We start from the raw sequence: 14,369 nt of genomic DNA, 5'->3' as shown, positions 1-14,369 counted from the left end.
GTTTTCAACCACGTGCGATTCACGGGCGCCGCCATTCCTGATGACGACGACGCAAGACACGTGCGACCTGCGGGTACCGCTGCTTTCAACACCATCGACCACGTGCGATCCATGGGTGCAGCCATTTTGGTCAACACCGGCCACAGAAGACCAGCAGGGGTCTTCGTCGTTGACTATCTCAGCTGCCTGCAGTTACACTCGGGATCCAACAGTGGCGTCAATCATCCTGGACCAGGCCAGGCCTCACAGACTCGACAAGTCCATGATGGACATAGAGGTAAACGGGCGCCTGACATATTGCCTGTTTGACAGCGGGAGCACGGAGAGTTTCATCCATCCGGATACAGTGAAACGGTGCGCTCTCCGCGTGCAAACTGTCAGGCAGACAATCTCTATGGCGTCGAGGTCCCGATCTGTTATTGTTCTTGGGAGCTGTGTGGTAAACTTAACGGTGCGGGGCACAGTTTACGAGAACTTCAGGCTCCTCGTGTTACCGCACCTTTGCGCTCCGGTACTCCTGGGGCTAGACTTTATGGTCCACCTGAAGAGTGTGACCCTGCAGTACGATAGGCCACTCCCTCCACTTTCAGTGGGAGAACAGCAGCCTCCAAATTGTCCAGCGCGCTCCACTTACAGTCTCTCGACACTCAAAATTACCCCGCTTTCCTTATTTGAAAATCTCGTGCCAGGCTGCAAGCCCATCACGACTAAGAGCAGGCATTACAGCGCTGAGGATCGGATCTTTATTCGATCTGACGTTCAGCGGCTCCTCAGGGAAGGGGTCATTCAACCTAGCACTAGCCCATGGAGAGCACAAGTCGTGGTGGTCAAGACTGGAGACAAGCCCCGGATGGTCATAGACTATAGTTAGACCATTAATAGGTACACGCAGCTGGACGCGTACCCTCTCCCGCGCATATCTGACATGGTCAACCAGATTGCGCAGTACCGGGTGTTCTCCACCATCGACTTGAAGTCAGCCTACCACCAGCTCCCCATTCGCCCAGAGGACCGAAAATACACGGCCTTTGAGGCGGATGGCCGTCTCTACCACTTCTTAAGAGTCCCTTTCGGCGTCACTAATGGGGTCTCGGTCTTCCAGCGTGAGATGGACCGAATGGTGGACCAAAACGGGCTACGGGCTACCTTCCCGTACCTGGACAACATCACTATCTGCGGCCATGACCAGCAGGACCACGACGCCAACCTCCAGACGTTTTTACGCACTGCGTCTCTCCTAAACTTGACCTATATCAGGGAGAAGTGCATATTTAACAAGCACTGTCTAGCAATCCTCGGATACGTGGTGGAAAACGGGGTCATCGGCCCCGATCCAGACCGTATGCGTCCCCTCCTTGAACTTCCCCTACCCACTAGCATCAAAGCACTGAGAAGATGCTTAGACTTCTTCTCGTACTATGCACAATGGGTTCCCAATTACGCGGACAAAGCCCGTCTGCTCATAACGTCTACCTCTTTTCCCCTGACAGCAGAGGCTCGCCTAGCCTTTGAAGGAATAAAAGCCGACATCGCGAAAGCCACGATGCACGCTGTCGATGAGTCCATCCCCTTTCAGGTGGAGAGTGATGCATCCGATTTCGCCCTGGCCGCCACACTTTACCAGGCGGGCAGGCCCGTCGCCTTTTTCTCTCGCACCCTCCAAGGCCCTGAAATTCGGCACTCCTCTGTGGAAAAAGAGGCTCAGGCCATTGTGGAGGCCGTACGGCATTGGCGCCATTATTTGGCTGGCAAACGATTTACCCTGCTCACGGACCAGCGGTCCGTGGCCTTCATGTTCAACAACACGTTAAGGGGAAAAATTAAGAATGATAAAATCTTGAGGTGGAGAATCGAACTCTCCACCTACAACTATGATACCATGTACCATCCGGGGAAACTCAATGAGCCCTCAGATGCCCTGTCGCATGGAACATGTGCCAGTGTGCAGGAGGACCGGCTACAGGCCCTCCACAATGATCTTTGCCATCCGGGGATCACTCGGCTCTTCCATTTTGTAAAGGCCCGGAATCTGCCCTACTCCATAGAAGATGTCAGGTCGATAACTCGAAGCTGCCAGGTATGTGCTGAGTGCAAGCCGCACTTCTACCAGCCTGACAGGGCACACCTCATTGAGGCCACTCGCCCTTTTGAACGACTGAGTGTCGATTTCAAGGGCCCCCTTCCTTCGACAGATCGGAATGTGTATTTCCTCAACGTGGTTGATGAGTACTCCCGATTCCCCTTTGCCATCCCCTGTTCTGACATGTCCACTGCCACGGTCATCAAAGCCCTGCGGAGTCTTTTTACCCTGTTCGGCTACCCCAGTTATATCCACAGTGATAGGGGTTCGTCGTTTATGAGCGGCGACTTGAGGCAATACCTGCTCTCTAAAGGAATTGCCTCAAGTAGGACTACGGGTTACAACCCCCAGGGTAACGGGCAGGTCGAGAGAGAAAACGCTACAGTCTGGAAGGCTGTCTTACTGGCGTTAAGGTCTAGGGGTCTTCCAGTCTCCCGTTGGCAAGAGGTACTTTCTGATGCGCTCCATTCAATCCGGTCCCTCCTGTGTACAGCAACCAATGCTACCCCACATGAGCGGATATTTACCTTCCCCAGGAAGTCTTCCTCTGGGACCTCACTGCCGTCTTGGTTGACGTACTCAGGACCTGTCCTCCTGCGGCGGCATGTAAGGGCCCGCAAGTCCGACCCTTTGGTTGAACAGGTCCATCTCCTCCACGCCAACCCTCAATATGCCTATGTGGCATATCCTGACGGGCGAGAGGACACGGTCTCTATCAGAGATCTGGCGCCTGCAGGGACCTGGAAACCCCCGTCACTCCCGCACCCCTGGTTAGGATTCCTTTGCCCATTCTCTCCCCTCCTGACACGGCGCGGGCAGCATCGGGACCTCCACTTAATCCTCTTATTCCCGTGTACAGCTTGCCTGAGTCCAGGAGATTGTCGCCACCTCGAGGTCCACAGGTGCGTGAGGAACTGGAGGAGTCACTGGACACCACCTTGGAGAGAGGGTCACCACGGTCACCAGAACCAGCGCTACCGCCAGTGCTGCGGAGGTCGCAGAGACGGTGCGGACATCCAATACGACTGAACTTGTGAACATATGGACAGTTCGTATTGTCTTTTTACCCCACCGGCCTTTGTTTTTAAAGGAGGGGTGAATGTGGCGAACCATAGATGGTTACCACTATGGGTACTGAACCATAGATGGTTACCACTATGGGTACTTGTACATATGTTACTCTTGTTACTGTTGGGGTTAGGGTTGGGATGTTCCACCTGTTAGCATTGTTCTGTGGTACACTCCATTTGGCTCCGCCTTCTTATAGGAGTATAAAGGTCACTGCCACTTCCTAGTGGCCCTTAGTCTGGGATAGTATTGTTAAGCAGTATGCTCTATTCTTGTTGCGAATAAAAGCCTTTATTCCCGGGTACGATCTAGCCTCCCGAGTGGATTAATCGCGCATCAGGGAGAAAATTGGAGCACCCAGAGGAAATCCACGCAGACACAGGGAGAACGTGCAAACTCCACACAGACAGCAACCCGAGGCCGGAATTGAACATAAGAACATAAGAAATAGGAGCAGGAGTAGGCCATCTAGCCCCTCGAGCCTGCCCCGCCATTCAATAAGATCATGGCTGATCTGAAGTGGATCAGTTCCACTTACCCGCCTGATCCCTATAACCCCTAATTCCCTTACCGATCAGGAATTCATCTATCCGTGATTTAAACATATTCAACGAGGTAGTCTCCACCACTTCAGTGGGCAGACAATTCCAGAGATTCACCACCCTCTGAGAGGAGACGTTCCTCCTCAACTCTGTCCTAAACTGACCCCCCTTTATTTTGAAGCTGTGCCTTCTAGTTCTAGCTTCCTTTCTAAGTGGAAAGAATCTCTCCACCTCTACCCTATCCAGCCCCTTCATTATCTTCCCCCCTCAGCCTTCTAAATTCCAACGAGTACAAACCCAATCTGCTCAGTCTCTCCTCATAATCAACACCCCTCATCTCTGGTATCAACCTGGTGAACCTTCTCTGCACTCCCTCCAAGGCCAAGATATCCTTCCGCAAATAAGGGGACCAATACTGCACACAGTATTCCAGCTGCGGCCTCACCAATGCCCTGTACAGATGCAGCAAGACATCTCTGCTTTTATATTCTTTCCATGATTCTATCCCCCTTGCGATATAGGCCAACATCCCATTTGCCTTCTTGATTGAACCTGGGTCCCTGACACTGTGAGGCAGCAGTGCTAACCACTGTGCCACCCCATAGTGGTTTTCAAAAGGAAATTTGATTTACACTGACTTGCAGGGCTATAGGGAAAGATTAGGAGAGTGTGGCTAATTGGATAGCTCTTTCAAAACACCAGTGCAGACGCAATGGGCCAAATGGTCTCCTTCTCTGTTGTATCATTCTAGGATAAAATGGAATTCTTTTAATAACTTTAGGTTTTCACGCTTCTGGAGGGGATGAGATGCGTGGGGAGTGTGGAAAATGTAACACTTGAGTCTCAAACAAACTGTAATGCTGCAGGAGTCGTTGACACCAGTAACAGGAAAAGTGCAAATGAAGTTCATTAACTTAACACCAATTTTGCGATATGATTTTAACCTAACAACAGGCACATTTATTCTGCTAACTTTAGTAATTCATGCAATTACATTTTGATACTGGTTTTGTGTCTAAAAGACATTTTCTGCAAAACTACAAGGTTTTTGCACTGTTGCTTCCATGTGAGTGCAGATTTAGCTTGCATTCTGGGAGATAGATCACTGTTGTAGAATGAGGTTGTCGATGAGCGAGAGCTTGAGCTCACACTCTACGCCCGGGTGCTAGCCAGCGGGGGCTCCAGCAAACCTGAAAATCACAAATCTCACCGGCTAGATTGCAATCTCCCAGTTTCGCCAATCCTCACTGGTAACCATAATGGGCAAGAACCTGATTTTAATACATTTGAATAAATTTAAATCTAAATAAACACCCCCCCCCCTTGGCAGATTTCCCCCCATGACATTTTCATACCTCACTTGACGTGACGTGTACAACAGGTTCACCCAGACATGAGCATGATGAGGGGATCCCTTGGGGGGGCACCAAGGTCACTATAGCTCCTGGGAGAGAGGGACATTAAGAAGTCTCACAACACCAGGTTAACACCAGGAATACTGTGTGCTTCTCGGCCTTTTGGCTAAGATCAAGTGTAGTATCTGTTCTTATGGATGCTGCACTTGGTTGAGGTCATTGGGTTGCATTGAAGCTTCATGTGCTTCATATGAAGCAATTTTTAAAAGCTGCATCCCGGCCTTTTGGCTAAGATGCAAATGAGCTCAAGTCTTGGAGGAGGTGTTGCTTTGCTCCTCTAATCAACTTGGCTCATGTAGATCAGGCCCAGGACAGGGTGATTTGGTCGCTCGCCCTGTCTTGTCAGCCTGGATCTGAAATGTCTCAACTTGTTGAGACTCTGAATTGGATTTGATTTGATTGAATTGGAAAAGTATATAAAAAAACACCAGGTTAAAGTCCAACAGGTTTATTTGGTAGCAAATACCATAAGCTTTCGGAGCGCTGCCCCTTCGTCAGATGGAGTGGTTATCTGTTCTCAAACAGTGCAAACAGACACAGAAATTAAATTACAGAATACTGATTAGAATGCAAATCTCTACAGCCAGCCAGGTCTTAAATGTACAGACAATGTGGGCGGAGGGAGCATTCAACACAGGTTAAAGAGATGTGTATTGTCTCCAGACAGAACAGCCAGTGAAATTCTGCAAGCCAGGGAGGCAAGCTGTGGGGGTTACTGATAATGTGACATAAATCCAACATCCCGGTTTAGGCCGTCCTCATGTGTGCGGAACTTGGCTATCAGTTTCTGCTCAGCGACTCTGCGCTGTCGTGTGTCGTGAAGGCCGCCTTGGAGAACGCTTACCTGAAGATCCAAGGCTGAATGCCCGTGACTGCTGAAGTGCTCCCCCACAGGAAGAGAACAGTCTTGCCTGGTGATTGTCGAGCGGTGTTCATTCATCCGTTGTCGTAGCGTCTGCATGGTTTCCCCAATGTACCATGCCTCAGGACATCCTTTCTTGCAGCGTATCAGGTAGACAACGTTGGCCGAGTTGCGCCAGTAATGCCCTGGCAATGCCCTGTGGTTGGCATTGCCAAATAGTGTCAACCTGGCAGTGCCACCCTGTGCCAGGGGTGGGCCCTAGGGGGAGCCTCACGTACAGGGACTTTTTCAAAATTCATTTGTGGGACATGGGCGTCGCTGGCTGGGCCAGCAGTTATTGCCCATCCCTGGTTGCCCTTGGAGGTCAGTTGAGAGTCAACCACATTGCTGTGGCTCTGGAGTCACATGTAGGCCAGACCAGGTAAGGATGGCAGATTTCCTTCCCTAAAGGACATTAGTGGACCAGATGGGCTTTTCCGACAATCAATAATGGTTTCATGGTCATCAGTAGATTCTTAATTCCAGATATTTTTTTGAATTCAAATTCCACCATCTGCCATGGTGGGATTCGAACCCGGTTCACCAGAACATTAGCTGAGTTTCTGGATTAATAGTCTAGCGATAATACCACTAGGCCATTGCCTTCCCCTGTTTCATCTATTTGTGGTGGGATGGGGAGCAGACAGAGAGAGTGCTGAGGATGCCAGTGATGATCGGTGAGGGGGGTGTGGGGGGATGATGGCGATGATCGGGGGAGGGGTGGGGTGAGCGGGCATGGGGATGCCGGCGATCATCGGGGAGGTGGGGGAAAGGCCTTAGATACTTCCATGTTGGGGTGGGGGTGGTAAGAGATTAATTCTTGTTTCAGCGATCAGGGCATCCTTTAAGAACAGCGCCCCGATCTCATTAGAGCTGGTTCCCAGCCCCTCGCCATGCCAGAGTGACAGCGCAAACAACGCCCACTCTTTTTTTTTGGCAGTTACAGTGACAAGAAGTGGAGAGAAAACTGGCCAGTAGAGCTGGAGAGTTCCACACCAGTTTTCTCACCAGAACTGAGACTCGGCCAAATTCCCATAAGATCCCACCTTTTGTTTGCACCACTGGATCCAAATTTGTTTTAAAGCCACAAAATCAGAAATGCAGCTTTTTATGAAGATAAAGAATGAAAGATTTACATTTGTGCAGCATCTCTCATGACCTCAGGGCACCCAAACTGTGTCAGTTAATTAAAGTGCTTTTGAAGTGCAATCACTGTGGTAATGTGGGAAATGCAGCAGCCAATTTGTGCCTAGCAAGTTCCCATAAACAGCAGAGAACTGAGTGTTTTGGATCATCTGTGTTAGTGGTTAGTGGATGGGCACATATTCACAGGATACCAAAGACAACTTCCCTGCTTTTCTTCAAACTATTGCCGTGGGATTCTTTACACCGATGTGAGCAGGCAGACAAGGCAACAATTTAAATCCTTCTCCAAAAGATGTCACCCCCAAAACATCTGGAAATACCAACCTGGAACACGTGCCCAATGCTGGAGTGAGACTTGAACCCACAATCTTTTGATCCGCAGTAGTGAGCGCACCATCCACTACGCAACGGTAGGCACGTAACGAGGGCATCGTGACTAGGGGTTTGTTCGTGGGAAAAGTAAACTGAATCTGGTAGCACAAATGCTCAGAGATGACTCACAAGGTGCTGCTCCATCGGAATCCGAATTGAAACTGTGCCACTATAAAAATGACTGTAGGTACAATTGTGTTGGTGAGGCTGTCACCACAGGACTGCTGGGAATAGATTTAAAGTTAATATGCCTCAAATGAAATGACCTGTTTGGAGAAATCCCCCAAGGAAATATGCGCATGTAGAATCAGAGGTCTGCTTGTGCTGATAAAACCAAGTGCATGTGTCACTAGAAAATGAAAACATCGAATTCCACAGCAAACAAAAAAGCCATCTGGCAAAACTGGTCAATGCTAGAATTTATTATTCTCCACACAAATCTCCTTCCACCCTCTTCAGCTAAGCTGATTAGCCCATCTTTCTATCCATTTTTCCTTCAGATGCTGGAACTGGTTGATTCAATGTACAGTCGACAGATAGCTTTCCCTCTGCTCTGCACGTGGCAGCATTTCATTCCACTGAACATTTCCCCAAGTGGCGTGGCTGAGATGAGAAACTCCGCCTTCGGAGAGATCATTGGCATTAATCAGTGTTCCAGACTTTTCAACCCAATGGATTGTTCCATTCACACTAAAAAGCTGCCCAGTGATGAGGGATTTCAATTTTGTGGAAAGATAGAGAAACTGGGCTTAGTCTCCTAAGAACAGAGAATGTTAAAGGGAAATGTAATATAAGTGGCACAGTGGTTAGCACTGCTGCCTCACAGGTTCAAATCTAGCCTGGGGTTCTTGTCCGTGTGGACTTTGCACGTTCTCCCTGTGTCTGCATGGGTTTCCTCTCACAATCCAAAGATGTGCAGGTTAGGTGGATGAGCCATGGTAAATTGCCCCTTAGTGTCCCAGGATGTGTAGGTTAGATGGATTAGCTACAGTAAGTGTGTGGGGTTACGGGAATAGGGTGGGGTGGTGGGCCTGGGTAAGATGCTCTGTCAGAGAGTTGATGCAGATTTGATGGGCCAAATGGCCTCCTTCAGCACTGTCGGGATTCTATAAAGCATTGTGTTTTGGAACAGTAGCTAAGATTATATTACTTCCACTGTCAGGCATGTCAGTAATTGTAATAGATCGAGGGTGACTCAATGTGGCTTGAATTAACAAAGGCTATATTACCAACCATAATATATATACATAAGGTAAGCCTGAAGCAACAACCTGACTGGACAGCTCTTCACCATGGCTCCAGCAGCAAAACCTCCTTGACCCGGGGTACGTGCCCTTGTTCCTGATTAGCTCAGCTTCCCACCTTGACAATCCATAGACTCCAGCCTGATCATGTCACCCTCAGGTAATGCCCCTTAAAGGGCCACCCCACCACGCCCCCTCCCCCTTAACTCCAGAATTCATCTACAGAGGAACAAAGAACAGGGTTAGTCAGGCAAACAATTGTTTTAATTAAAATGCAACAGGAATGTTCCATGGAAAAATACATCATAAATTTAGTCGGTCCAGAGACTTCCGGGTTCTGGTAGAGCACTTCAGTTCTGTGGTAGACTCTTCGAATTCTAAAGGAATAGACCGGACAGAGGCAAATGGCAGACTCATCAATCCAGGCTCTTGCTGCTTGTTGTTAGCTGCTGGCTCTTCACTTCCCATCACCACCGCTTGCTCTGGTCCCACATTCTCAACCGAAATCCCAGTAACCAAGCCTGGCATCTTCGAAATTACGGCAGGGGTCACCTGTTGATCCCACGTCTGTCACTGCTCTCCTCCTCAGGTGGTCTACATGATTCTTGAGACAACAGTCTTGTACCTCCACAACGTAGGAGGCTGGTCCTGTTCTCTCCACAATCTTACCAGCCGCCCATGCCATCCTGCTGCAAAATGTCTGACCGTGACTAAATGCTCAATTTGGAACACACTGTCTTTTTTCCTTGAATCATGATTTTCCTTCTGAGGCTTGCCTTGCCTAGCCTCCAACCTCCTCACCAAGTCTGGACATATCATGTCCAATCATGTACTTAAACGGTGCCCCATCAGTAACTCAGCTGCCGTGACCCTTGTGGTCGTATTTGGCGTGATGTTATAAGACAACAAAAAGCTGGCTGTACGTAGAGGAAGAGGTCTTGATTTGATTTGATTTATTATTGTCACATGTATTAGCATACAGTGAAAAGTATTGTTTCTTGCGTGCTATACAGACAAAGCATACCGTTCATAGAGAAGGAAAGGAGAGAGTGCAGAATATGGTGTTATAGTCATAGCTCGGGTTAGAGAAAGATCAACTTAATGCAAGGTAGGTCCATTCAAAAGTCTGATGGCAGCAGGGAAGAAACTGTTCTTGAGTCGGTTGGTACGTGACCTCAGATTTTTGTACCTTTTTCCTGATGGAAGAAAGTGGAAGAGAGAATGTCCAGGGTGTGTGGGGTCCTTAATTATGCTGGCTGCTTTGCTGAGGTAGCGGGAAGTGTAGACAGAGTCAATTGATGGGAGGCTGGTTTGCGTGATGGATTGGGCTACATTCATGACCTTTTGTAGCTTCTTGTGGTCTTGAGCAGAGCAGGAGCCATACCAAGCTGTGATACAAAGAAAGAATGCTTTCTATGGTGCATCTGTAAAAGTTGGTGAGAGTCGTAGCGGACATGCCAAATTTCCTTAGCCTCCTAAGAAAGTAGTTGGTGGACTTTCTTAACTATAGTTAACTTAATTTAATTAATAGTCTATTTGCTTGTCTCTTCATTGATGACTTGAATGTTTGTACTGCATCCTCCGCTAGTCCATTTGAGGCTGGGTGCTAAAGTGCTGACCTTACAAGGTGAATGCCATTTGACTTTCCCAACTTTTGGAATCCTTCTGCTGTGAATGATGTGCCAATGTCCCACACAACCACTTATGAAATGCCATAAATAGCAAAGATTTTTCTTAACTTGTCAATAGTGGCTGTTGTAGACTTCATCACTTGTACATCTAACTACTTAGACTGTGCATGTACTAATATAAAAAATATATGACCCATAAATGGTTCACCAAAATCAATATGTAGTCTTGCCCATGATCCACCAGGCCACTGCCATGGATCTAAATTGGCCCTGCAGCAGTAAAGCCTGTTGAGCTGCGCAACTACGGCATTGACTTACCATCTTTTCTATTTCCTTATCAATACCCAGCCACCTCCAGGCTCAGGTTTTCATTCTGCTTTGTCCTGGATGGGAGTCGTGCAGTTCCTGTACCAGGAGTAGGCTCCCCTGGGGTGGGACTATAACTCTAGCCCCCCATAGCAACACTCTCATCTTCACAGGTTATTTCCATCCTTCTGTTTTGGTGAAGTTTCTGCAACTCTGACCACCCCATATCACCACCCTTGCATGATCATCTTTTAAACTTTCGATACTACAGGGTCTCTCTCTCTCTCTATCCACATCTTTATGTGTTCAGCAGAGACTGGCAAAGTCTCTCCCAGATGCAGCGCCAGTCCAATCTCTTGAGGAACCGGTGCTACTGTCTGTGGCTGGAGTAACCTGCTGAGTGTATCTGCATTTGATATCGGTGTTCCAGGGTGATGCTGTAATAGTCACATGAAGGCCAGACTAGATAAGGATGGCAGATTTCCTTCCCTAAAGGATAGTTGTGAACCAGAAGGGATTTTATGACAAACTGGCAGTTTTATATTTACCACTACTACTACTAGTTTTTCATTCTAGATTTGTTTTAACAAAGAACAATACAGCACAGGAACAGGCCCTTCAGCCCTCCAAGCCCGCGCCGCTCCCTGGTCCAAACTAGACCATTCTTTTGTATCCCTCCATTCCCACTCCGTTCATGTGGCTATCTAGATAAGTCTTAAACGTTCCCAGTGTGTCCGCCTCCACCACTTTGCCCGGCAGCACATTCCAGGCCCCCATTTATTGATGGAATTTAAATTCCCCATTCCTGTGGTAGGATTTTGGACTCATGGATCATTCATCCAGCAACGTATAACCTCTAGGAAATGGGGCTCGGGGCTCTGCTTGGGCAAGTAGGATGGTGATGTTGCAATCAGTCTGGTTCAACCTGGGACAATGACCGATGAGGGGCATGGGATCCATAGCAATGTGGTTGACTCTTAACTGCCCTGTGAAGTAACCCTAGCAAGCCACTCAGTTGTATTCAGGAAAGTGGTTAACATCATCTTCTCAAGGGCAATTAGATTTTGGTGATAAATTCTAGCCTTACCAGTGATGCTCTCATTGTATGAATGAATTTTGAAAAAAATCTAATGCATCACAAAGTCCATGTACTTTCAGCCCTGAGTCATGGGTCTCAGCTGAATGTGTGTCTACATGGGAATATTACATTTTAACCTGATAATTTTCCCATTCAATGACTTCAATGTCCCATGTGACAGTATAGGTCACTGGATTGCTGCTAGGAATAGACCCCTTGGGCTGATATTCCCCTTCCTCCCTCCCTCCCACCCAGCCTGTTGAACAATTGAAGCATCCCAGTCAGGTAATGCAGCACAGACCCTGAGAGACCTGTCAGCTTTATCAGCCACTCAAAGGATTTTTGACATGTTCCAATTCTTTGCATGGCTTCTGAGGGATCGTGTGTGCCACATTAAATGCAGGCGCAAAACTTAGGAGTAACCCACTGTGTAAAATCATCATATGTCCTCTTCTCAATCCGCGGGCTCTTCAGAATTCCCAAATGGAAGCAACTCATGTGAGTCACTATGATGTTGAGTAGAAGCAGATACAGGAGCAGCTGTGATTTGGAAATCAGATATTGCATCTAAAAACATTCGAAGTCCACCCACTCATTCCAGATCTAATTGGAATTCTTGCAACCTCCTCATCAGCTCACTTAAAAGGGCAATGCGAAAGAACTTCGGGGAAGGAAAGATCCTTGCTTTGGTTTTGCTGAGCTGCATCGTGATATATCAATTTTAAAATATTGTTGATAAACTTTTGACATTACCAAGCTAAAGGGTATCAGTGCTGGTGGACTCCTGCAGGCTCCCACTGTCAACATCAAAGACATCTAATAACAAGGATAGCAGAGATAAAAATGTTATCTCTTTGCTGCTTTCCCTCTTCTAATTACCTTTCTGTGGAGGGTCGTGAGATATATTACTATGCTCTATAAATAAAAGTGGTTATTGGTGAATTGCTGTGCTTTTCAAAGGAGATGTGAGGGGCAAGTTTTTACACAAAGTGGTAGATGTCTGGAATGCGCTGCCAAGGGTGGTGGTGGAGGTAGATACAATAGGGGCATTTAAGGGGCTTTTAGATAAGTACATGAATATGCAAGGAATCAAGCGATATGGACCAAGGGCAGGCAGAAGGGGTTAGTTTAATTTGACGTTGTATTTGGCACAACATCGTGGGCCAAAGGGCCTGATCCTGATGCTGTACTGTTCTAAGTTATGTAAATATTGATCTTATATTGAAACCACTATTGGAGCAAATTCTATCTCTTCAAGCCCAATGCAGAGGAGGAATATTTGTGATTTTCCTTTAAAAGTGAATTTGAAAGAAATTAGCAAAGGTTTTCCCCATGCCTCATCCATAGGCTCAGTCATAGAATGATAGCAACACAGAAGGTGTCCATTCAGCCAAGCCACAGACAGGGGACCAGTGACTGTCTGGGCCTTCATATTTCCTGCAACTCTTTCAACGATCATCCTGCAATATTTTTTAAGTAATCAAGTATTTCTAGGGACGAGTAAAGGACAGAGGGAAATAACTTGCATTTCTATGGTGCTTTTCATGGCCTCAGGAAATCTCAAAGCACTTTACAGCAATAAAGTACTACTTTGTTGAAGTGTAGACACCGTTGTAAATTGGGAATCTTGGCAGCTAATTTGCCCAGAGCAAAATTCCACACACAGCAATAAGATAATGACACATAGTTTGTTTTAGTGATATTGATTTAACGATAAATTTTATCCAGTACACCAAGGAATACCCCTGCTCTTCTTCACAATACTGCCATGGGACTCTATACATCTGCCCGAGACTCTGTGCGTCCATCTTTATTTAACTTCTCTTCCAAAAGACAGGACATCTGGGGTATAATTTTGTCTTTTAAAAAGCATTTAGACAGTTACATGAGTAAGATGGGTATACAGGGATATGGGCCAAATGTGGTCAATTGGGACGAGCTTAGGGGTTTAAAAAAAGGGCGGCATGGACAGGTTAGGCAGAAGGGCCTGTTTCCATGCTGTAAATCTCTGACTCTATGGGCCCGATTTTACCATTTGGAGTCTAAGGGCTCGGATCTGGGCATAATACAGATCCGAGCCCAGAATCCTCTTTGCAGCGCGCCCATACGCTTTTTGCCGGCTCCGGTCCGATCCGTGCTGTGGGCGGGGCTTAGCACTGCCGGAACGATCGGAGCTCTGAACTGCGCATGCACAGTTCGAAAACAAATCTGAAGCAGCGCGCCCGGGCGGGAAAGAAAAAAAAGCAGAGAGCGCAGCTCTCTGACACATGGAAGAGTTGGCAATAATTATACCTGCTCTTGTTAGAGAAAATATTGTTCTAACTATCTGATAACGCTATTAAACTCAAAGCTTTTGTTGAAAGATTACACTTGCATCTATTTCAACTGTCTACTTTTGTCTCAGTAATGAATGTGAGCTGCTTGGGTTATTTTGGGCTGATTGTGTCTACTTGCAGGGCTCAAGTGAAAAATAACATTTGCATTTCTGAGAATCTTCGACCACACAGAACAAAGTACATCCATAGCATTTTGAGTGTCTGTTCATTCCTGTTGTCACAGAGACGTCTCCCCATCAACATATTGTAA

At 47.3% G+C, this 14,369-nt stretch overlaps 1 pseudogene; it reads left to right on the top strand.

Annotated features, from left to right (window-relative positions):
- Positions 1-5,191: 5,191 nt before the first annotated feature.
- On the top strand, positions 5,192-5,399 carry LOC144491987 (U2 spliceosomal RNA; annotated as a pseudogene).
- Positions 5,400-14,369: the final 8,970 nt, after the last annotated feature.

The sequence above is a fragment of the Mustelus asterias genome, chromosome 3 (assembly GCF_964213995.1).
Source record: "Mustelus asterias chromosome 3, sMusAst1.hap1.1, whole genome shotgun sequence".
In the NCBI taxonomy this organism is placed as follows: Eukaryota; Metazoa; Chordata; class Chondrichthyes; order Carcharhiniformes; family Triakidae; genus Mustelus; species Mustelus asterias.
The sequence above is the reverse complement of the archived record's forward strand: the minus strand, read 5'-3'. Positions and strand labels throughout refer to the sequence as shown.